The following is a 26,018-nucleotide window of genomic DNA, read 5'->3' as shown; positions in this document are numbered from 1 at the left end:
GGACAAATTTATTCCAAAGTGGAGGAAAGGCTCTAGGAGATGCAAATGGCAAATGTGGCTAACCAATGAAATCAAGTGCAATATCAAATCCAACGGGAGTAAGTATAAGATAGCGAAGCGGAGTGGGAAGTTAAAGGATTGGGAAACCTTCAAAGAGCATCAGAGGGTAACTAAGAAAGTCATAAGAGAGGGGAAAATGAAGTACGAGAGGAAATTAGCAAATAATATAATGGAGGATAGCAAGAGCTTTTTTAAATCTGTGAAGTGGAAGAAATTGGTTCGGTCTAAAATTGGTCCATTAAGAATGGAAAAGGGTGGAATTATTATCGGAAACAAGGAGATGGCTGAGGAATTTAACAAATACTTTGCAACTGTCTTCACCAAGGAGGATATAGGTTATGGTCAGTTAGGGGGTAGTGGTCATGCGGTATCAAGAGACTTGGGGAACTTTCCTGGGGAAGTAGGGGATCTAATGGATATCCGGATCCAGAAGCAGGAGGTTGTGAGTAAATTGTTGGGACTGAGGGCTGATCAATCCCCAGGGCCTGATGGGCTGCATCCCAGGGTGCTTAAAGAAGTTGCTATGGAAATTGTGGAGGCACTGGTCGACATTTTCCAAAGTTCCATAGATTCGGGGGAGGTCCCTGAGGATTGGAGAGTGGCTGATGTGGTGCCGATTTTTTAAAAAGGGAGGGAGGGAGAAAATGGGAAATTATAGACCGGTCAGCCTGACGTCAGTGGTGGGGAAGATATTGGAATCTATCATAAAAGGAGTAATAGCAGAACACTTAGGCAGAAATAATAGTATAAGGGCTAGACAGCATGGATTCCTTAAGGGTTAGTCATGCTTGACTAACCTTCTGGAATTTTTCAAGGATGTGACAAAGAGGGTGGACTTGGGAGAGCCAGTGGATGTGGTGTATTTGGACTTCCAGAAGGCCTTTGATAAGGTACCGCACGGGAGACTAGTGGGCAAGATCAGGGAGCATGGTATTGGAGGTAAGGTGCTGACATGGATAGGAAATTGGTTAAGAAATAGGAAACAAAGGGTTGGAGTAAGCGGGTCTTTTTCAGGATGGCAGGATGTGATGAGTGGAGTGCCGCAGGGATCGGTATTGGGTCCTCAGTTGTTTGTAATTTATGTAAATGATTTGGATGAGGGGATTATTAATAACATGAGCAAATTTGCAGATGACACTAAACTGGGTGGTGGTGTGGGGTGTGAGGAGGATGTCAGGAAAACGCAGAGGGACTTGGACAGGTTGGGGGAGTGGGCTGCTGAATGGAAGATGATGTTCAATGTGAGCAAATGTGAGGTTATCCATTTTGGGGGCAATAATAGGAAAGCTGAGTATTATTTAAATGGAGACAAGATAGGGAGTGAGGAGGTGCAAATGGATCTGGGTGCACTTGTTCACTGGTCACTGAAGGCTAACATGCAGGTTCAGAAAGCTGTGAAGAAGGCAAATGGCATGTTGGCTTTCATAAAGAGGGGATTGGAGTATAGGAACAGAGACGCCCTTCTGCAGTTGTACAGGGCCCTGGTGAGACCCCACCTGGAGTATTGCGTCCAGTTCTGGTCTCCAATTTTGAGGAAGGACATACTAGCTATAGAGGGTGTGCAGCGCAGATTTACAAGGTTAGTTCCAGGGATGACGGGATTGACATATGCTGAAAGGCTAGAAAAACTGGACTTATATCCGATGGAGTTTAGAAGGATGAGGGGGGACATGATTGAGGTATACGAAATTATCAGGGGGATAGACAGGGTGAAGTCGGATTACTTGTTCCCAATGATGGGGGAGACGAGGACCACATGTTACAAGTAGTTCCTCATAGGTTTCTGTACTTGAGTGACCACTCTGTACTTCTGTGAATGATTTTGATGGATCAAAAGTTTTATCTTGTATCTGTAGATAAAGCACGGGCAAGTTATGCAGGCAATATAAATGTTAGTATAACATAAAAATATAAACATATAGATTATGCAAATTAGCTTAATTTTTGGTTGAGATATAGGATATCCTTAGGCTAAGAAGGATAGACCAATATTAATGAGAAACGCTGATGGTCCAAAGGGATTCAAGAGTCCATAAATGTAATGAAATGGTGTGACTGTAGATTAACTTAGTAAATAGATTAATTTAAAGTTGACAATATCTGCGAAGCTAGAGTACAAAAAGATTTTTGGCGGAAAGTCATTAGATTTTTCTCAGCAATTCAGAAGAAAGGCAAAAGCCTAATGGTAGAGTTTGTGGCTTCACAATGGACACATGTGCAGAGATATGTATCACATGCAGGTAGAGGAGATTTGGTTGACTTCTGGCTGACTACTGCTTGGGTTAGCAACAGTAGTTAGGTGCTCCTTTTTATATATATAAAATAAAATTCCATTCATTCATTTTAACATTTCAACCAAAGTGCTTTATATTTTGCTTCCTTGTTACTTATCATTGCTAATTATTTTAAAATGGCCACCATGAGTGTTAAAGCTGGAAAAAATGGCAAAAAGGAGGGAGTGACTGCCTCTCTGACTATTGATCCTAGTTCTGATCTTTTAAACAAGCATCCACGGGAGATAATTGATCCAAAAATGGTCAACATGAAGTTAAATCTATACTTGTAAAAGTTTGGGTATTGTTATCAGATATTTCTTTGGAGTCTTTGGAGAAAGACGAAAACAGTCAACAATCATGTGGATAAATTAGAGGATCATTGCTTAGGACTGTTTGCTGACAACTTTAAATTAACTTCAAAAGTTATTGACTTGGAGAGCAGAAGCAGAAGACAAAATATTTGAATTTTGGGCTTCACTGAAAATATAGAATCTGTCTAACTGACCCACTTCTTTTCAGAGATGCTTTTGGAAGTATTTGGAAAGGAGTTCTTTCATTCTGAGCCTGAGCTCGACAAAGCACACCGCTCTTTGATTCCCAATCCAGCTCCAGATGCAATCCACATTTGGTTATTTTTTTCAGTTTCATTGCTATCAAATAAAAGATCTAGTAATTTGTAAACCCTTTGGAAAGGAACTCTTCAATATCATGAACAACAGATTAGATTTGTAGGTGATTTCTAACCTGAAGTAATGAGTCTACATTTAGAATATGAAAAGTCAAGACTGAACTGGACAAGAAAGGAATCAAGCCTGCTTTGTTCTACCCAGCACACCTCCAAATCACTCCCTTCGATGATCACAAGAAGTTTTTGAATTTGGTAGAAGAAGCACAAACATTTTTGGAAGATTTACCTTCAACATCAAGTCTTACATGAACTGCTATTTGGTTTTTAAGTTTTTTGTTTTCTTTTCTTGATTGGGCAAAATTTACCTTTTCTCTCCCTTTTGTTATTTAGAAGGGGTGATGTACTCATTTAGTTCATAGTTATCCAAGATTGTTTCTCTTTCTATTAATTTTATTACATTTTAATTACTTTTTCTTGGTTGAGAATAACAAGTTGAATACATGAATTTTATCTTAATAATGATTGGTATTCATTCCCTCAGTTTCTTATTAATTACACATGAAATGTTGTACGTGCTTAGGTGCTCAGGTTATAACTGGGAAACAAGGCTAACAGTTATAATATATACACATATGGTCCAATTTATGCATGAAAAACATTAAAGTTTGCTATGTTTGTGTTTCAGCTAATTGTTCTATTGACTCTACAAATCAAAATGGGGAGTAATTGGATATTTACACATTCATTGCTCTTTTAAGGCACTTTCAGGTGGCCAATTGCCCCGCTTGTAAAGATGCATATTTTGGTTAAATGCAGCTGTGGGAAGGCCACATAAATGTGCAGGAGGCACCTGCAAGGCAAGCTTGGTAACCATCCTCCGAGAGGGATAATCCCCACAGCACAGTGGCCTCCCCATCCATCCGAATGCAGCCACCTAAAAGTGGCTGCATTTGGATGATGGTCAGCTGGCCAGTGCCACATGAACATGTCTGTGACAAGCTGCATGGTTTCTTGGATGGATGGATGCACCAGGCCATGAATTGCATTGAATATGCAGGTCTCCAAATGGCACGAGCTTGGCCTGTGGATACAGCACAGAGAAGTGTCGCCCAGGAATGTCTGAACCTCTCATCCTCCAGCTTGAGTTCTGAAATAGTGATACAATAGGCCAGTATCTTGCCTTCTTGCTGCTGCAAGAGCTACATAGTCAATCCTAGAGACAAAGAATGGACATCAGAGATTGTTCTTGCCTGCAATGTGTCGAATGAAAGTAGTGTACTCTGATATATAGGAGAGATGCCTCTATTGCCTTGCTGACCATGAGTCTGGCACTTTGGCAAAAGCGAATGTGAGGGGCTTGTGGTCTGTCAAGATTTACATGAAATCTCTTCCTTGCAGGAAGTACAGGAAATGGTGGATGTTAAGGTAAAAGGCCAGAAGCTTTTGGTTGAATGCAGTGTATTTTTGTTTAGGAGGGCATTGAGTGTCTGGTGAAAAAGGCAAGCGGTTCCTAATTTCCATTGACCAGCTACTCTAGGATGCCACCGATGGCCATGTTAGAAGCATTGACCATGAGGGCCGTGGGCACATTGACTCATGGATGCACCAGCATGGTTGTATTGGCCAATGTATCCTTGGTTCTTTCAAAAGCTGCTGTTGACTCCTTGACCCATTTTAGATCTTTAGGTTGTCTGGACAGAAGTTTGAAGAGGGATTGCATAATTCTGGCTGCCACCAGTAAAAAATGATGATAGAAATTCACCATGCCTAAGAATTCCTGTGGACTCTTCACTGTGGCTGGCTTGGAGAATTTGCATATGGCTTCCACTTTGGGCAATAGTTGCACTGCTCTGTGTCGGTCTACACGGTGCCTGATAAATGTCAATAGCTATAAGGCCAAATTGACATTTAGCTAGATTGATAGCCAGGCCATATTTGCTGAGCCTCTTGCAGAGTTGACGCAGGTCTGGGCTGTACTCCTGATGTGAGCAGATGGCACTGAGAATGTCGACCAGATAAACAGGCATGAAATTCAAGCCACTGCCCACTGAATTCATAAGCCTCTGGAACATTTGTGTTGCATTCTTTTGTGCAAATGACATGCGTAGGAATTCAAACAGCCCGAATGGCATGATGAGTGATATCTTGTGAACATCATTGGATGCACCAGAATCTGATGGTATCCCCTAACCAGGTCGATCTTGGAGAAGCTCTTTATTGCTGTGAATGTTAGAGGTGAAATCCTGACTATGAGCAACAGGTTACCTGTCTGCAGTTGTGATATCGTTGAGCCAGTGATAATCTCCACGTGGTCTCCATCCCTCGAAACCTTCGATGCCCAGGGACTGTCTGAACTCTCCCCATCTCTTCCATCTTCCAGAACTCCTCCGAGGTGAGCTACAGCTTGTCAGGAGGCAGTCTGCATGTCTCGGCATGTAGTAGTGATCCTTCCGTGGGAATATGGTGTTGGACGCCATGCTTGGGTATAGCCACAGAGAAATGCGGGGTGACAATGCTCTGGAAATTACGCCAAGATTTTGGCATACTCGTTCTGAGAAAAAGTCACCGAGTCTAGATGGGGTGCTGGCAGAGTGGCTTGGCATCAGGCGAGTGATTCAAAAGTCTTGGAATTGAGAATTGACGTCCTTTAAGGTCCACCAGGAGACAGTGAGCTCAGAGGAATTCAGTGTCCAGCAAGGATTGTGACACATTAGCCAAAATGAAAGTTCACGTTAAGCGACAGGAGCTGATCAAACAGGATGGTCCGCACCCCATACATTTTAATATTGCTGCTGTTGGCAGCAGTGGGGGAATTCCCAGATTTTCCTGCACAGGTGTCCTGGCTTGTAGGAGGCAAAATGGTGACTTGTTCCCTAGGGCCAACAAGGAAAGGCGGACTGGAACACTGGTCCAACAAATACAGGAGACTGTCTCAGTGGCCAGCTGTCTTAGCCATTAGTGATGACTGGCCCAGGCATTTTCTGGGTGTGAGCAAAGTGGGTGGCAGTGGCGGGCAGCAGAACCCCATCTCTGGTTGAGGTAGAACTACTGCTATTTTACCGGGCTTTTGTCTGCTATAACTGTCACCATCCTCTTCTCTGAGGCAGGGGGATAACCCAGTGCCCTGATGTGACGCACCAATTTGGTCACCAATCACCCTGTCCTGTTGCTTGGCATGTCATAGGACATCAGTGTGGGCTGCCAGCTTATGGAAGTTGCTGAAATCGTCGTCTTCTGTGGGCAGGTGAATGTCCTCTGGTTTCTACTCTGTTTGAACAGCAGGTAGGGTTTGTAGCCATCTATAAGTGCCAGCATATTCTTCATGAGGGCGGATGGTGTTTGGTCGTGCTGCTCTTCCATGGCAGGGAAGCCCAGAAGTATGGATGAGGAGCACTTTAATGACCTTGTACCTGTCACCTTTGTTGACCTCACCAAAGCCTTCGACACCGTGAGCAGGAAAGGGCTTTGGCAAATACTAGAGCGCATCGGATGTCCCCCAAAGTTCCTCAACATGATTATCCAACTGCACGAAAACCAACAAGGTCGGGTCAGATACAGCAATGAGCTCTCTGAACCCTTCTCCATTAACAATGGCGTGAAGCAAGGCTGTGTTCTGGCACCAACCCTCTTTTCAATCTTCTTCAGCATGATGCTGAACCAAGCCATGAAAGACCCCAACAATGAAGACGCTGTTTACATCCGGTACCGCACGGATGGCAGTCTCTTCAATCTGTGGCGCCTGCAAGCTCACACCAAGACACAAGAGAAACTTGTCCGTGAACTACTCTTTGCAGACGATGCCGCTTTAGTTGCCCATTCAGAGCCAGCTCTTCAGCGCTTGACGTCCTGCTTTGCGGAAACTGCCAAAATGTTTGGCCTGGAAGTCAGCCTGAAGAAAACTGAGGTCCTCCATCAGCCAGCTCCCCACCATGATTACCAGCCCCCCCACATCTCCATCGGGCACACAAAACTCAAAACGGTCAACCAGTTTACCTATCTCGGCTGCACCATTTCATCAGATGCAAGGATCGACAATGAGATAGACAACAGACTCGCCAAGGCAAATAGCGCCTTTGGAAGACTACACAAAAGAGTCTGGAAAAACAACCAACTGAAAAACCTCACAAAGATAAGCGTATACAGAGCCGTTGTCATACCCACACTCCTGTTCGGCTCCGAATCATGGGTCCTCTACCGGCACCACCTACGGCTCCTAGAACGCTTCCACCAGCGTTGTCTCCGCTCCATCCTCAACATCCATTGGAGAGCTTACATCCCTAACGTCGAAGTACTCGAGATGGCAGAGGTCGACAGCATCGAGTCCACGCTGCTGAAGATCCAGCTGCGCTGGATGGGTCACGTCTCCAGAATGGAGGACCATCGCCTTCCCAAGATCGTGTTATATGGCGAGCTCTCCACTGGCCACCGTGACAAAGGTGCACCAAAGAAAAGGTACAAGGACTGCCTAAAGAAATCTCTTGGTGCCTGCCACATTGACCACCGCCAGTGGGCTGATATCGCCTCAAACCGTGCATCTTGGCGCCTCACAGTTTGGCGGGCAGCAACCTCCTTTGAAGAAGACCGCAGAGCCTACCTCACTGACAAAAGGCAAAGGAGGAAAAACCCAACACCCAACCCCAACCCACCAATTTTCCCCTGCAACCGCTGCAATCGTGTCTGCCTGTCCCGCATCGGACTTGTCAGCCACAAACGAGCCTGCAGCTGACGTGGACTTTTTACCCCCTCCATAAATCTTCATCCGCGAAGCCAAGCCAAAGAAGAAAAAAAGAAGACCTGTCCACAGCAGGAGATAAACAATTCTTCCAGAGGTATCTTGGTCGAGTGAGCTGATTGTGTAATGATACTTTGTGGTGTCTGCCTAACGTGGAACTGAGCATCAATCCACTCGAACCGGACAACAGGCTGTGAGGTCCAAAAGGTAGGCAGTTTCAGTGAGACTGTACTTTGTAAATTGGACTCGTTCATTGTGAGATCCAAAATTGCCATTTGGGCCCGTTGGGGTCACCAATATGATCATGAAGAGGTGCAGTGAACAAACCACACCGGCAGCCGTGAGTGAGCTACACTAACTGATTTTAATCAAACTTATGAGCGCACTTGTATCTCCCAGTTCCCGTCGATGCTTGTGACTCCCGTGATGGAAATAACATCAGCCCCGAGGGTTGAATCGTGCCCAGTAAATCAGGGCTCTCTGTCCCTTGTGAGTCCTCAGCTCTGAAACCCAGTTCACTTGCAGAGTGGTTCAGCCTGCCACAGTTCAAATTTATTATTACTGAAAAATCAATAAAATATTTTTAAAAAGAAAAGATTTAGTTTAGCATCAGGTTTGGTATAGACATCCTATGCTCCATTGTTCTTTGTACTAAATCTTCATTATTATTGGAAGCAATTTGACCTCTTGCACCACAATGTGTTAAATTTACTCAGTAACATTATTTTTAAACCTATGATATGTATTCAACATGTATATAATCTTATTGTACAATGCTATTCCAGCACTAACAACCTGGTTGCTTTTTGCTTATATCTTGAAGAAGGGGTCACATTCGAAATGTTGATGATATTTCTTTACCTCCTCTGGATGTCCCGCATCGGACTTGTCAGTCACCAACGAGCCTGCAGCAGACGTGGACATACCCCTCCATAAATCTTCGTCAGCGAGGCCAAGCCAAAGAAGATGGATGTTACAAGACTGGCTGAGTTTCTCCAGCATTTGCAGGGTCTTTATTCATATCTGGAACTGCCTCTCCAGAGTTTATACATTCTTCCTATAACCATGTGGGTTTCCTCTGGCTGCTCCAATTTCCATCATCCTCCAAAAACGTACAGGGGTTGTAGGTTAATCGGTGGCTTGTGCTCATGGTCCTGAAGTGTCTGTTACTGTGCTGTCTTGAAATTAAAAATTAAATTAATTCAGTGTTCACCTAAAATTCAAGATGGATAAATTCCTTCATGCTTACTCTTCTAATGTATGTGACCTCTTGTTGATGTCATTTCAACGCCAACTTTCTAATTGATGCTCATGAACTTGTGTTGACTGATCTCAAGCCTCATTAAAAACCTTGTAAAAAGATCAAGATGAAGATGTGTAAGGAAAAGGTGCAATAGGATGAATGGAAAGAGATGATCCATTTCAAGTGAATCAGTCCAACAATAATGGAGCTGGGAATTATATTTAGACCAAGCAGATTATTTAGACCTCCTATTCCTTGCATTATGATGAACTTCAGCTTGCAGAATGAAGTTGATAACAATTATAGGAATTTATTTGAAGATGTACCACAGAGTTTCCCAATTGCAGTACATTTGGAAAGTAGTGGTATCATCGCACAGAGTCAGCATGGTTTTGTGAAGGGGAAATCAAGTCTGATGAATCTAATAGAGTTTTTTGAGGATGTAACTAGTAGAGTGGATAGGGGAGAACCAGTGGTTGTGGTCCTGGCCCACTCGTCTTACTTGTCCAAATCACCCTGCACTCTCCTAGCATCCTCCACACAGCTAACCCTGCCACCCAACTTCGTATTGTCTGCAAATTTCGAGATACTGGACTTTAGTAAGGCATTTGATAAGGTTCCGCACAGAAGACTAGCATATAAACTTAAAGAGCATGGTATAGGAGGTATGGTATTAAGGTGGATAGAGAATTGGTTGAGGGACAGGAAGCAAAGAGTAGGAATAAATGGGTTATTTTCAGAATGGCAACCAGTGACTAGTGGGGCACCGCAGGGCTCAGTGCTCAGTTGTTTACGATATATATCAATGACTTAGATGTGGGAATAGATAGCAGCATCTCAAAATTTGCAGAAAATACAAAGTTGGGTGGCAGGGTTAGCTGTATGGAGGATGATAGGAGAGTGCAGGGTGATTTGGACAAGTTAGGCAAATGGCCAGAACGTGGCAGATGCAGTATAATGTGGATAAATGCAAGGTTATCCACTTTGGAGGTAACAGGAAAGAAGATTATTATCTAAATGGCATTTGTTTAGGAAAAGGTGAGATGCAATGAGACTTGGGTGTTGCATCAGTTGTTGAAAGTGGGCGTGCAGGTGCAGCAGGCAGGGAGGAGGGTGAATGGTATGTTGGCATTCATAGCGAGAGGATTTGAGTCCAGGAGGAGGGAGATCCTGCTGCAGCTGTACAGGGCCTTGGTGAGACCACACCTAGAGTACTGTATGCAGTTTTGGTCGCTTTATCTGAGGAAGGATGTTCTTGCAATGGAGGGAGTGCAGAGAAATTTCACTAGGCTGATTCTGGGGATGGAGGGGCTCACATATGAAGAAAGGTTGGACAGACTAGGCTTGTATTCTCTGGAATTTAGAAGACTGAGGAGAGATCTTATAGAAATTTATAAAATTCTTAAGGGTTTAGACAGACTAGACGCAGGAAGGTTGTTTCCAATGCTGGAAAAAACCAGAACCAGGGGCCACAGTTTAAGGATAAGGGGAATTGTTTTCTGACTGAGATGAGAAAAATTTTCTTCCCTCAGAGAGTGGTAAATGTCTGGAATTCTTTGCCACAGGAAGTAGTTGAGGCCGGTTCCCTGTCAATATTTAAGTGTAGGGTTAGATTTGGCCCTTGTGGCCAAGGGGATTAGGGGGTATGGGGAGAAGGCAGGAACCAGGTACTGATCAGCCATGATCATGATGAATGGTGGTGTAGGCTTGAGGAGCCAAATGGGCTACTCCTACATCTATTTTCTATGTTTCTATCTCTATATTTTGTCAGATATTATTCCCACTGAGGAAATCAAAGGGTAAAGAACACCAATCAAAAGGACAATCAAGAAGGACTGTGATTGAGAAGAATAAATGTTTGTTTCTCTATCTTAAGATGGAAGCTGGAGAAAACCAAATCCAATCTTCAGTATTAATTCAGAATTTCAGATTAATTGTCAGAGTACATACATGTGTGACAGAGTATTTCGAGGTGGTTTGGGAGGAATTGTTAGAGCAGGTTGCACACAAACATTTTAAAAGACAGAATTTGCAGGACTTTTGCAGAATCCTTTTCGCAAAAGAGCAAAGAAGTATTGATATACAGTTTGCCAGGGAGAGCATGTGACTTTTGCAGGCAGGGACAGAACAGTTTTGCTCTCAGAGAGGGAGGGTGTGAAAACAGAGAGAGGAGACAGAAGTCAGTTCCAGAAAGACAAAGCTGGCAAACTTTTGGAAGACTGTCTGGTCAAAGGAGAAGGTTGTCTGTCTGAAAGGTGACCTGAAAGGAGGTGGATCATCTGGAGAACCCTGAAGAGGGCAAGTTTCATCACCAAGACTGATTGAGAAGGAATCAGTTATGGATGTCCTGGAAGAGGAATCTCTCTCTGAAAATCAGCAAGAAACCTCCTGAGTGATAATCATTTGCCTGTTAATCACCAAAGACTGGTGAAGTTTGTTAATGCTAACTTCTGTGCACAGTACAAGAATTGCCTGCAACCAGTGAGATTGAACTGTGATCCGAAGAATTTTTCTAAGCTTATATACACAATGCACACACCTGTGCTTAGTATTAGAGGGGGATTAAGTAGGTTAGGTAGGTTAAGTAAGTAGGTTATGTAATAAGTTAAAGTTCTGTTTTCTTGTTCAAATATAATTAAAAACTAATTTTGTTTAAGTAACCCTGTGTTGTGGTGCATATCTATAGCTGCTGGTTTTTGGGGTCCTCTGGACTCCATAAAACATGACATCACATACAATCCTGAGATTCGTATTTAGCGGGGAAGGAAGAATTACCACTTTTTGGTAGAGCAAAATAAAATTATACTCAATATCCACATGTCAACAAATTAAGAAATGTAAACAAACTGCAATATAAAGAAGGAAAAAAATCAAGAAAATGCAAAAGTAAAAGTGCTTAAATGAATCTGAGTTTGTTGTTGAGGAGTCTGATGGTGAAGGGGTAACAGCTGTTCCTGAATCTGGTGGTATGAGTTTTGTGGCACCTATACCTCTTGATGGTGCAGTAAGAGCAGAGCATGTGCTGGATGATGTGGATTCTTGATGATTGCTACTGCTCTCCGAAGGCAGCGTTCCCTATAGATGTTCTTGATGTTGGGGAGGGTTTTGCCTGTGATGTCCTGGGCTGTGTCCACTACATTTTCTTCTTTGGCTTGGCTTCGCGGACGAAGATTTATGGAGGGGGTAAAAGTCCACGTCAGCTGCAGGCTCGTTTGTGGCTGACAAGTCCGATGCGGGACAGGCAGACACGGTTGCAGCGGCTGCAGGGGAAAATTGGTTGGTTGGGGTTGGGTGTTGGGTTTTTCCTCCTTTGCCTTTTGTCAGTGAGGTGGGCTCTGCGGTCTTCTTCAAAGGAGGTTGCTGCCCTCCAAACTGTGAGGCGCCAAGATGCACGGTTTGAGGCGATATCAGCCCACTGGCGGTGGTCAATGTGGCAGGCACCAAGAGATTTCTTTAGGCAGTCCTTGTACCTTTTCTTTGGTGCACCTCTGTCATGGTGGCCAGTGGAGAGCTTGCCATATAACACGATCTTGGGAAGGCGATGGTCCTCCATTCTGGAGATGTGACCCATCCAGCGCAGCTGGATCTTCAGCAGCATGGACTCGATGCTGTCGACCTCTGCCATCTCGAGTACTTCGATGTTAGGGATAAAAAGGGCTCCAATGGATGTTGAGGATGGAGCGGAGACAACGCTGGTGGAAGCGTTCTAGGAGCCGTAGGTGATGCCGGTAGAGGACCCATGATTCGGAGCCGAACAGGAGTGTGGGTATGACAACGGCTCTGTATACGCTTATCTTTGTGAGGTTTTTCAGTTGATTGTTTTTCCAGACTCTTTTGTGTAGTCTTCCAAAGGCGCTATTTGCCTTGGCGAGTCTGTTGTCTATCTCATTGTCGATCCTTGCATCTGATGAAATGGTGCAGCCGAGATAGGTAAACTGGTTGACCGTTTTGAGTTTTGTGTGCCCGATGGAGATGTGGGGGGGCTGGTAGTCATGGTGGGGAGCTGGCTGATGGAGGACCTCAGGTTTCTTCAGGCTGACTTCCAGGCCAAACATTTTGGCAGTTTCCGCAAAGCAGTACGTCAAGCGCTGAAGAGCTGGCTCTGAATGGGCAACTAAAGCGGCATCGTCTGCAAAGAGTAGTTCACGGACAAGTTTCTCTTCTGTCTTGGTGTGAGCTTGCAGGTGCCTCAGATTGAAGAGACTGCCATCCGTGCGGTACCGGATGTAAACAGCGTCTTCATTGTTGGGGTCTTTCATGGCTTGGTTCAGCATCATGCTGAAGAAGATTGAAAAGAGGGTTGGTGCCAGAACACAGCCTTGCTTCACGCCATTGTTAATGGAGAAGGGTTCAGAGAGCTCATTGCTGTATCTGACCCGACCTTGTTGGTTTTCGTGCAGTTGGATAATCATGTTGAGGAACTTTGGGGGACATCCGATGCGCTCTAGTATTTGCCAAAGCCCTTTCCTGCTCACGGTGTCGAAGGCTTTTTACAGGGCTTTAAACTCCGGGATATTGGTGTCCCCATACCAGACCATGATGCAGTGCAGCCAGTCAGCACACTTTGCACCACACATCTGTAAAAACGACCAAAGCTCCCCAAACCTCTGAGAGAAGAGGTATAGTGTGCTTTCTTCATGATGCTGTTGGTGTGTTGGGTCCAGGAACGATCCTCCGAGATGGTGACTCCCAAGAACTTAAATTTGCTCACCTTGTCCACCTTTGATCCCGTAATGATCACTGTATCATACACCTCTGGTTTTCCCTTCCTCAAGTCAACTATAAGCTCCTTAGTTTTGATGACATTCAGTGCGAGGTTATTGTTGGTACAGCACTGGTGTCCCACCATCACAGCTGGAACTGCCATCTGTGCCAGACCCCTGCCCTGTTCCTGCAAATCATTCTTTACACTGAGAAATGTCACAGGAGATTTATAAATCTAGGGATTTGGTTACATTTACCTGCTAGAGAATATTGAAAATACTCTAAGTCACCAATTCATCAAAGAAATTTGTGCTGGATTAGTGATTCAGAAAACTGTACTTTGTACTAGGATGACTTTGAACTGTGTAGTTTAAATTAAAAAAAAATAAAAAAAAATTGACATTCAGCATGATGACTGGCCCTTCCGGTCCACATCTCTATGGTGCCCAAATATCCCAGTTATCATACAACCCCCATACATCGTGAAGGCTGGGAAGAAATCTGAGCAACCAGAATATAACCATGTAGGCATAGACAGAATGTTTAGACACCTATAGGCAGCCCCAGATTCAGGTCACTGGCATGCAATAGCATTGCACTAACTATGCATCCAAAATGCAGTTATACCACATTTGACAGGAACTTCCCAATTATTTTAAAACCGAGCTCCAATAATTATTATTTGAAACAAACCTGACTTTTGATAATGATTCATTTGCTCTATTTTTAAGCAAGCCATCCATCCATTGGGAAGTCCAAGTTACAAAATTCATTCTTCAAGGTTGTGTGAAACTGTAGGTTAGAAGAGAAGGTATAAATTGACAATGATGTGCAGTAATTTAGCAAATGAGTGGGTTGAGTAATAAAAATTATGTAAACTAGTAGTAAAGCTGAAAATCATGATTATAAATTGAATTTTATTGCTGAGTGGCAGTTAGATTATTTGTGCCCACATTTTACTTGCCTTAATCCCTTGCTGCCGCCAAGAAGAAAGAACTTTCATGCAGTGAATCTGGTCTTGACGAAATTAGATTCAAGAGAAGGAGTAACCGACAAAGATAATTTAGGAGTTATGTTCTCAAAATTTTCCAACAATAATAATTTGGGATTTAACGGAAAAACAACACCAGTAATTCATTGCAGAAATCTAATAACAGAATTCCAAAAATGATTAACCTTCGAGCAAGACCATGTAGAGTGCAGAAAAGTTCCAACTTTTCCACATCTAAAACATTGGTCTGATATTTCCAATCCCCATCTACTTAACTTCTGAGGTGTAATATATAAATGATGAAAAAAATATAATGGAGTAATTTCTTTTTTCTCTTTGGCTTGGCTTCGCGGACGAAGATTTATGGAGGGGTAAACGTCCACGTCAGCTGCAGGCTCGTTTGTGGCTGACAAGTCCGATGTGGGACAGGCAGACACGGTTGCAGCGGTTGCAGGGGAAAATTTGTTGGTTTGGGCTGGGTGTTGGGTTTTTCCTCCTTTGATTTTATCAGTGAGGTGGGCTCTGTGGTCTTCTTCAAAGGAGGTTGCTGCCCGCCGAACTGTGAGGCGCCAAGATGAACGGTTTGATACATTTAAATGTTGTTCCCATTTTTCCTTTGAATTAAACAAACCTACTTTAGGTGTTTGTTCTTGTACAACATGTATGCTATTGAAATAATTTTTTTAGTCATTCCATCAACAATAATTTGTTCTAAATCTGTAAGATTTAAAAAAATAATATCAGATCCCAGTTTCTCACTTAAATAAGCTCTTAATAATAACAAAATAGCATGTTATGAGGAATATCCTATTTAATTTTTAATTGAACAAATGACATCAGTCTTTCATTATCATTTAGAATTTAGAAATTCCTTTATTATTCCAAATATTCAAAAATGATCTTTTGGAAAAAATTAAGAGGATTGATTAATGGTGTTTTTAAATGATAAAATATTTCCATCAATTCTTAATTTAACTTTATTCTAGATATTAAGAAAATGCTTCAATATTGGAGAATCTTTATCCATTTTTATTAATTTTGGTTCCCATTTATAAATAAACACTTCTAATATGGTTTCTCCAATTTTCTTTAATTCAATTTCCACCCAGGATGGTTTGACTTTTACAAACAAAGAAACAAATCTTTGTCAGATTTTCAATTGAAATTTAAGTTAGTTTTGGAAATAGGAAGGAAATGCATTGCTGTTACATGGAAATCAGATGTTTCATTAACATTAGAAAGATAGCATACAGAGATTCAAAGGTATTCTTTTAGGAAAAAATTGCATACAATTTAAGGGGTAAATATTCTGTATTTTTACAAATTTGGAGTCTGTATGGTAGAATAATGAGATTAAAAATTATAATTTTTTTTTTGTCTTGAATTCTCCAAACCAGTGAAGTTTTCCTTAAATGAGTAATAGGTCTTGGAAAAATGTTCTTTTCGGGATTCTTGAGCATCATCTGAAGCAATCCAAATTAATATATAGTTATGTTATAATGTTATTGGGATTAGTTCAAGTTGAGGGGAGGGTTTAGTTGGTTTTGGGTTTTTTAGTTTTAGTAGTTTGCTTTTTGACTGACGATGCAAGGATCGACAAAGAGATAGACAATAGACTCGCCAAGGCAAATAGTGCCTTTGGAAGACAACACAAAAGAGTCTGGAAAAACAACCACCTGAAGAAACACACAAAGATTAGCGTGTACAGAGCCGTTGTCATACCCATGCTCCTGTTCGGCTCCGAATCATGGGTCCTCTACCAGCATCACCTACGGCTCCTAGAACGGTTCCATCAGCGCTGTCTCCGCTCCATCCTCAACATTCATTGGAGCGACTTCATCACCAACATTGAAGTACTCGAGCTGGCAGAGTCCGCAAGCATCGAATCCACACTGCTGAAGACCCAACTGCGCTGAGTGGGTCATGTCTCCAGAATGGAGGACCATTGCCTTCCCAAGATCGTGTTCTATGGCGAGCTCTCCACTGGCCACCGAGACAGAGGTGCACCAAAGAAGAGGTACAAGGACTGCTTAAAGAAATCTCTTGGTGCCTGCCGCATTGACCACCGCCAGTGAGCTGATATCGCCTCCAACCGTGCATCTTGGCACCTCACAGCTCGGCGGGCAGCAACCTCCTTTGAAGAAGACCGCAGAGCCCACCTCACTGACAAAAGATAAAAGAGGAAAAACCCAACACCCAACCCCAACCCACTAATTTTCCCTTGCAACCGCTGCAACCGTGCCTGCCTGTCCCGCATCGGACTTGTCAGCCACAAACGAGCCTGCAGCAGACGTGGACATACCCCTCCATAAATCTTCCTCCACGAAGCCAAGCCAAAGAGTTTGCTTTTAGTGTACTTTTCTTTTTGTATATTATTAGCATGTATTTGTAAAGAACATTATGATAATAATAACAATTATTGTAAAATCACATGTATTGATTTAAATAAAAGAAAAGGAGTAACAATTTTCTGTCATTCTGCATGACCATGAATCAAATGTGCTTCATGGTTAGAGGCTGATAATATTTGGATGTCTTATTTAAATACAGAGAACAATATTTTACTGAAATTTCATTTTGCAAATTATTTTTCTGATTATTTTCCCAGCAATATTTCTTCCCTTTCTGTGCACACTCACATTGGCCAGTTTTTTTTCCTTAGACTTTCCCCAATTATTTTATCATTTGGGATTTTTTTGTATTGCAACTTTTTTTTAATGAACAAGTCATTCTTCAGCATTGACTTCCTTCTTTTCCAGTTCTCATGTACTTCAATTTCTATGAGGGAACTTGAAAGTGTCATCAGCCATATTCTACCTGGCCAGTTAGTTTGAAGATTTATTTATCGAGTTACTTAGCTATAACTATGTATGAAACTCAGTTTCACCAGATTTCAGTTATTTGGAATCCAACTAATTCTTTATGATCATAAGATCTTCAGGCTCAGAGTTTTATTTGCTGACCTTTTCATACACTCATCCATGAGATAAACTATTTGACCATGCACTGGAGGTTTGATGAGCGTGTGGCAATCATGTTAAGACACACAAGATTCTGAAAGGGCAAGACGATGTAGATGTTGTGAATTTCTTCCCCCTCTGAGTCAGTGATAAGGGGGAATCCTGAATTAGGATAGAATGATTCTGAGTGAATTATTTCCTTTTTGTATTGGAGATGTGGAGGAATTTCTTCAATGAATATCATGAAGGCCTGTTTGAGTGCAAGATCAGATCAGCAAAAATCTTATTGAGAAGGTAAACCAAGCTCTGAAGGTTTTTATTCAAATTCTTGTTTCGTAGATCATGACCCCCTCTACCTGCGAAGAAATCTTCAATGAAAACAAACCGGAATTACTGAATTAAAATGTATATTTTTTTAAAAAAGCTGTACTACTGCAATAAATATTTCACACAAGTTTAGATTAAAGTTGTCACTGACAAAGTCCTTTGTCCATTCAATTCCTACTCATTAGGCTACTTTGTCTGAATGCCTGTCTACTTTGTTACGTTATTGGACATATTTTCCACTTCTGGCTTTCTGATTACTCTCCAATGTGTTTTTCAGTAAATTAACAATATTGTCCTTTTGTTTGTAAGTGTAGTCATTTAGTGCCATTGATCTTTAACTACTTGCATGTTTTGATTTATTTTTTTTAATATATTTTAATTCAGCAATACATCACAGTAACAGGTCTTTCCGCCCCACAAGCATGAGCCAGTAAAAACACCCATGTGACCAATTAATCTATTAAAAACCCCATATATTTCATTTTTGGAGGGTGGGAGGAAACTGTAACACCTGAAGGAAACCCATGCAGACTTGGAGGGAACATAAAACTTCTTGCAGACAGCAGCAAATTCTAACCTGGGCCACTGACACTGTTATAACATTATGCTCAAGGTGCCACTAGTCTTATTGCTGATCAATTTAGACTTGAAATACTTTTATTTCCAGTTTAAATTATCTTTACTTACTGCTTGGGTGAGCACAATTGGAGAAAGCACAATTTCAAGATGAAAAGACCATTTTATTTCCACATGCTTCATGGATCTGTTGGAAGGAAAGAGGAAGATGGATGATTCATCTCATGTTGATACATCACCATGAAGAACACCTAACACCATATTTTAGCGAGTCTGATTTCCCCCAGTGAACAAACAGACTAAAGACTACAGCACCAGTGGTGAAGACAGTGAAAGTGGGGTCAAGGGAGGAAGAGAAGTGCCTGCAGGACCACTTGGAATTGGTGCACTAGGACCACTTTCAAGGACTCTGCGTCAAATTTGAATGAATATGCCATAGCTGTTCACTTATGTTTTCAAGACCTGTGTGGATGAGTTGTGTGCCCACGTGTACATTGCAGGAGCATCCCAACCAGAAGGTATGGTTGATTCAAAAGATAGGCAACCTGCTGATGGTGAGAGTGGTGGTGTTTAATGCTGGCGATCCAGATCTCTTCTGGAAGTCAAGGTATGACTGGTGGAGGCCATCAGAGCAGCAAAGAGGCAATTCCAAGGGAAGCTAGAGTCAATCAGAAACTCACCAGCTGTGGCAGGGATTGCAGACCATTACATCCTAAAAGGTGAAGCTGAACACCTTAAAGGGCTGTGATGGATCATGACCCAGTGAGCTGAACACCTTTCATGCTCTCTTTGAGAAGGGGAACACCACAATACTGATGAGAATCCCTGCAGAAGCTGATGACCTGCGATATCTGTCTCTGAGGACAATATTAGAACTTCCTTTAAGAAGGTGAACGCTTACGAGACATCAAGCCCTGAAGGTGTACTTGGCAGGGTACTGAAAATCTGTGTCATCCAACTCTCTGGGGTGTTCACAGAAATTTTCAATGTCTCTGCAGCAATTGGGCATCAATCAAGAAGAGCAGAATAATCTACCTCAACAACTATCATGCATTGGAAATCATATCTACTTTGTTTAAATGCATAGGGAGTTTGATCATGGACAGAATTAACTGGCACGTAGTAAATAACTGGATCTGCCTACAGTCACAATCGCTGCACAGCATGTGTAATATCACTGGCTCTCCACTCTGCTCTGGACAACTTTGAGAGCAACACATTGATCAGGCCACTTTTCATCGACGACATCTCGACTTTCAACACAATCATACCCTCCGTACTAGTCCACAAGCTCCAAAACCTGGGCCTCTGCAACTGGATACCTGACTTCCTCATCAGAAAACCACAGGCAGTATGAATTGGAAACCTCACGTATGAAAAACACAGGCGTACTTCAAGGATGCATACTTGGTCCACTGCTCTATTCACTATTCACTGTGTGGCCAGGCACAAATCTGCCGATGATACCACAGTCATTGGCAGAATCACAGACAGCAGTGAGGACGCGTACAGGAATGAGACCGATCAGCTAGTTGTGCAGTGCCACAATAACCTTGCACTCAATATTAGCAAAACCATGGAGTTGATTGTGGACTTCATCAAAGGGTCAGTCATTGAAAGGGATAAGCGCTTCAAACTCATGGGTATCAACATCAGAGGATCTGTCCTGGAGCCTGCATGTAGGCTTGCCATTGACTCGCCAGTGCCACAATAACCTTGCACTCAATATTAGCAAAACCAAGGAGTTGATTGTGGACTTCATCAAAGGGTCAGTCATTGAAAGGGATAAGCGCTTCAAACTCATGGGTATCAACATCAGAGGATCTGTCCTGGAGCCTGCATGTAGGCTCGCCATTGGCTCGCCAGTGCCACAATAACCTTGCACTCAATATTAGCAAAACCATGGAGTTGATTGTGGACTTCATCAAAGGGTCAGTCATTGAAAGGGATAAGCGCTTCAAACTCATGGGTATCAACATCAGAGGATCTGTCCTGGAGCCTGCATGTAGGCTTGCCATTGACTCGCCAGTGCCACAATAACCTTGCACTCAATATTAGCAAAACCAAGGAGTTGATTGTGGACTTCATCAAAGGGTCAGTCATTGAAAGGGATAAGCGCTTCAAACTCATGGGTATCAACATCAGAGGATCTGTCCTGGAGCCTGCATGTAGGCTCGCCATTGGCTCGCCAGTGCCACAATAACCTTGCACTCAATATTAGCAAAACCATGGAGTTGATTGTGGACTTCATCAAAGGGTCAGTCATTGAAAGGGATAAGCGCTTCAAACTCATGGGTATCAACATCAGAGGATCTGTCCTGGAGCCTACATGTAGGCTCTACTTCGAGAGGAGTTTGCGGAGATTTGATATGTCACCAAAGACTTGTAAACTTTGGCGGGTGTACTCTGGAGGGCATTCTGACTGGTTGTATCACTATCTGGTGTTGAGATGCCAATGTACAGGACAAGAAAAAAACTACAGATTTGTGAACTTGGCCAGTGCCATGTGCATCAGTCTCTCCTCCATTGAGGACCTCTACAAGAAGCAGTGTCTTTCAAAAGCAGCCTCTATCCTCAAGGACCCTCACCACCCATGCCCTATCCCTTTTGCGCTGCTAACATTGGGAAGGAGGAACAGGAGCCTGAGGTCAAACACCCAGTGGGACAAGGACTGCTTATTCCCCTCTGCCATCAGATTTCTGAATGGACAATGAACCACAGACACTGCCTTCCTTTCTCTTAAATGTGCACTAATTTATTTTTAAATGTATTTTTATAACAATATTTGGACTGTAATGCTACCACAAAACAATGAATTTTGTGTTATATTCATGACAATTAATACTACTATCTGGGCTAGTCCAGATTGGAATTAGGGTATGGAGTCAGGCCAGTGAGAAGTCTAGTGTGCTGAGCAACATGTGCATGGGTAAATCAACTCTCGATTCAGTAAGTGTTAAACAACAGATGGATAAGCTACTTATGTGATAATATGTGGAGTGCCAGCTGATATCTAATGTGCAAGTGAGTTACAAATAATTCAGTCATGGCACAGTGAGTGAACTAATCTCATACTCTGTATGTAGGTCAAGCTGCAATATTTGTGCATTTTGTTAATTTGTCCAAAGGTAATTGTAATTTGTGCTCATTTTTGGCCTTTATGTGGTGCATCAGATGCTGAAGGAATACTGCTTGATCAGGATGCTACTCTGAAATATTAAAACAGCATCCAGTTTTCCCTCCAGTGAATGTAGAAGATCCCATTAAAAACAATTTTGCCAGAGGGCACCCAGTATTTTGCCCTTCTGTGGCAATTATTTCTTTTGGCTCCTGTGCTTTTTGGTACTCAGCCCCTCAGCCAAAAGCAGATTTCTTTTTTTAAGTAACTGGCGCATTGTGGTTTGTGTAGTCTATGTTTGCACAAATTGATTCATGTTAGAACATTGATTCCATTTTTAAACAAAAAAGCTTAATTGGAGGGAAAGTGCCCTGCCAAGTTTTGTGGATGAAAAGTTAAGTTTCTATCATTACCACCTTCAAATTCCACAGCTGTGTTCTCGACAAATGGGATGTGTTTCTCCAGATGCTGTGATTTTGGTGTCAAGTGGCTTCTCTTTAAACTACTTTGAAGAAAAAGAGAGACTTTTCACAATCCTACTCATCAAATGTAGTATTGTTGGTGCTGTATTTTTTTTACAAGAGACAAAATAGCAAATGGATTGATTATGTGCCTGCTGTGATTGTATTTAAATTCATTAATTTTTTTTCCGTCTGGGCGCTCTCCACCCAGATGGCATTAACGTAGACTTTTCTGGTTTTTGCTAACCTGCTCTACTTTCCCCCTCCCCTTTCCAATTCTCCTCCCTCCCTTCTCTGCCCAGCCATCCCTCCTCCCCTTGATCTTTGCTGTCCCCTCCTTCTTCTCCACATATCACCTCCTGTTTCGAGACCACCCCTTCCCCTCCACCCTTACTCCAGACATCCCCTACACTTTGATGAAGGGCTTAAACCTGAAACGTCGGTTATGTATTTTAACCTTGCTCTTTGAAGGGCATTGCTTGATCTGCTTAATTTCTCCATCTTTATGTTTTTACTTCAACCACTGTGTCTGGAGATTCTTGTGTTTTACTTCATTAACTTTTGTATTAGACAAATACAGTTGTTTGCTAGATGTGTTGACTGAGGAGATGGTAGGGAAGTCTCAGTGGTTAGGGAAAGAGATGGTAAAGAATGACTTTGTAACCACCTCAGAAATAGCTTGTACCTTTTAGTTTGCTCTCATCCACTGCCTTCCCAGCTGAAGAGGAAGAATGCAATGATGGAAGAGTAGCAGCAAGGAAAGGAAAATGTTACTGAGAGTGAAAGGCAGGAAAGGTACAAATTAAGACTGCTACCATTCCTTATTGAAGTTTTTAAAATCCTCTTCTGCACCAGTTCTCTGGAGCCCTCCGTGATAGATCTTTCAAGAATAATCAACTTCCTTTTTAAATATTCACATGGTTCTAGCCTTGGCAATTCTTTGGGAAAGAGGATTTAAGAGATCCATCACTCTCAATGAGAACTAGTTTCTACATTCTTAAAGTAACCATTCCCAGGACTCTTGACCTGAACTGTTGCCACGTCTGAACACTGAATTATTCCACCAGTTTGTTTACTCCAGATTACAGCAGTCACTGGAGTGTCCTCTATGTATATTCATTTATCAATTAAAATCAGTGAAATTTTGCCTCCGTTGCAATGCAGGGAAAAACAGCAGCCATGTTATCCATGAACAGGTGCAAAAATAATGATGAGGTAACCAGATAATCAACTGTTGGTTCCAGAAGGGTGTTGGGCAGGAGCCCAGATGACCTTCTCTGCTGTTCATGATGCAACCTTTTAATTCATATGATTTGCAGAGAATGACATTTTATTCATTGAATAAAAAAAATGATGCCGGAAGGAGGTTTGCATTCCAATATTTGCTGATTGGAGTTATTCAATGTATTACACTATCTCCATTCTGCAGTCCTCACTTTTCTTGGTGTATCATAAAGGATTTCAGCAACAATGCTTTTCTGGCTTCAATGCAGACAATGCTTTGGCTTTGGCTGGGAATGCAACAATACCCATTCACTTGAATGAAGAAACAGAGGGCGTTTTACACAAGTTTGCAAGTTATCTAGTCAAAAATAGAAAAGGACACTGATGAAACAAGATTATGGCCAAAACTATGACAGTGAATTCAAACCAGAGGAGTACAAGTGTTTAACAAGATCAAAGTACTTTCTAAATGAAGAAATGCCAGGAAAAGTTGAAGATGAGGGAAAGTTAAGGATACATTTATAGCTAATAATAAAAACCCAAGTGTGATACAAAAATAAATGGTCGCTAATATTTGCCATCCTCTTAGGAGGACTGGAGTGTAAAAAGAAAATCAAAACTCTCTGGCTAAATTCCTCACTTGATTTTAAAATCTGTGGACTGCTTCCCAGGAATCAACTGGTGCAACCCAGCTAAATTTAAAGCTTTGACCCCAGAATGGACGATTTCTCTTTGGCAAAATAAGTTATGATCGTTTGAAGGCTGTAAAATAATTTGAGTTTGGTCCAGAAGCTATGTGTTCTGATGGAGAGTCAAGAAATGTTGTCATAAACCTAATATTAGAGGAATGAGATTTGCAGATGATGTTAAGAACATCTTTTCATCTTGGGATGGTATTAAAATTCAGAGCTTTGCTCCAAACAACTATTGTTGAGACTGAAAGTAAGTTGATCACTTCAAAATTGACCTTGATGGATTTTGGTAGACTAGATTTTAAAAGATTATGGACCAAATGAAGGAAAATTGTTTTAAGAGGCAGATCACGCCACATATATTTGACTGATTGAATAACCTTCAAGGTGATTGGCCTTCTGTTCCAATGTTTTTAATCTAAAAGGAAACAGCAGGTTACGCAGCATCCCATGCAAAGAAAAAGGCGGTCAATGTTTTCGGCTTGAGCCTTTCGACATGAATCTGGAAAAACATACGTGTCAGAATAAAGAGGGGGGAGGAGGAGATTGGTGAACAGAGAGGGGAACATGCTGATAGATAAAAGGTGGACACAGGCGGGAGGGTGAAAGAGAAAAGCTGAGAAGTTATGGGTGCAAGAATAGTGGGTGAAGAAGGGTTACTCTCTGGCAGGAGAAGAATTAGAAGGGGTGGTAAGCTAGAGGAAAGGAGATGGTTAATGTAAACAAGTCTATATTGATGCTGTTTGATTGGTGAGTGCCAAGATGTTCTACCAGTTTCTGGGTGGCCTTGATTTGGCAGTATGAGGCCATGGGCAGACCCACTTTAACTTGACCACTGTCACAACTGATTATCTCTATGGCTACTTCATGTTGTATCTTCAGGTTTCTGTTGTGACCTGGGCCATGAAAACACCAATGTAAGGCAGTTGTTCATTAATTAAAGCTATGTATTCAACACCACCAAACCATCAGAACTCATGACCAATATCTGGGTTCTTGGACTGTTTGTCCCTTTGCAATTGGATCCTCAACAACCTCGTGAAGAGACCTCAGTCCTTGCTGATCATCAATATAACAGCCCTCAAAGGTTGTGTGGTCACTCTCCTGCTATATTCCCTGAACACTGATGACTACAATTTGGCTCCAATACAACCACCAAATTTGTTGGCTGAATCATGGGAAATGTTGAGTCAGAATGCAGGATGAAGGTCAAGAGTCTGGTTGGGTGGTGCCAGGACAACAATCTTGCTCTTAACATCGCCAAGACAAGGATCTTATTTTTGAATTTTGGAAGAAAAAGCCAAGGGAACATGCCTGTCAACATTGACAGGGACAGATGTGGAGAGGGTTTGAACTTCAAATTCAAAAGTTCTCTTCTGGAGCAAGCAAATTGAGATAAATGTGAAGACAAAATACTAATGCCAATAGTTTAACAGGAGATTTGGCATGTCATCCAATAATATATCAAACCTTGACAGCTATAATACGGAAAATATATTGGCTGGGTGCATCATGGCCTGGTCTGGTATTTTGGTTGCCCAGAAATGTGAAAGGTATAGCCAGGTCCAGCATAGGTTCTGACCTCCCATCCATTGAAGACATCTGTAAGAGGCACTATCTCAAGAAGGCAGCCAGCATCAGAAAGGATGACTATCACCCTGGTCACAATCTCTTATTTATGCTACCTAAGCAGGAAGACCAGCACTTCTAAGTTCAAGAACTGTTTCTTTCCAGCATCAGTCAGCTTGTTAACCAAATCATTGAATGTTTTGACATCACAAAATGATTGTTAGCACTACCTAATAACTTTTTTTGCATTATTGGTCACTGAATATTTATTAACAATCTATCTTTTATATTTACTATCTGTTTTTAAATTTAATGTTTTCTATTTTAGTTTCTGTTGCAGCAAGCAAGAATCTCACTTCCAATAGGTATATTGTATAATATGTATGTCAATAAACTCATTATCATTTTCATCAATTGAGTTTTCTCATTGGAGAACTGCATTGTGTAATGAGATTTT

The sequence above is a fragment of the Narcine bancroftii genome, chromosome 6, assembly GCF_036971445.1.
Source record: "Narcine bancroftii isolate sNarBan1 chromosome 6, sNarBan1.hap1, whole genome shotgun sequence".
Classification (NCBI taxonomy): domain Eukaryota; kingdom Metazoa; phylum Chordata; class Chondrichthyes; order Torpediniformes; family Narcinidae; genus Narcine; species Narcine bancroftii.
Note: the sequence above shows the minus strand (reverse complement) of the source record.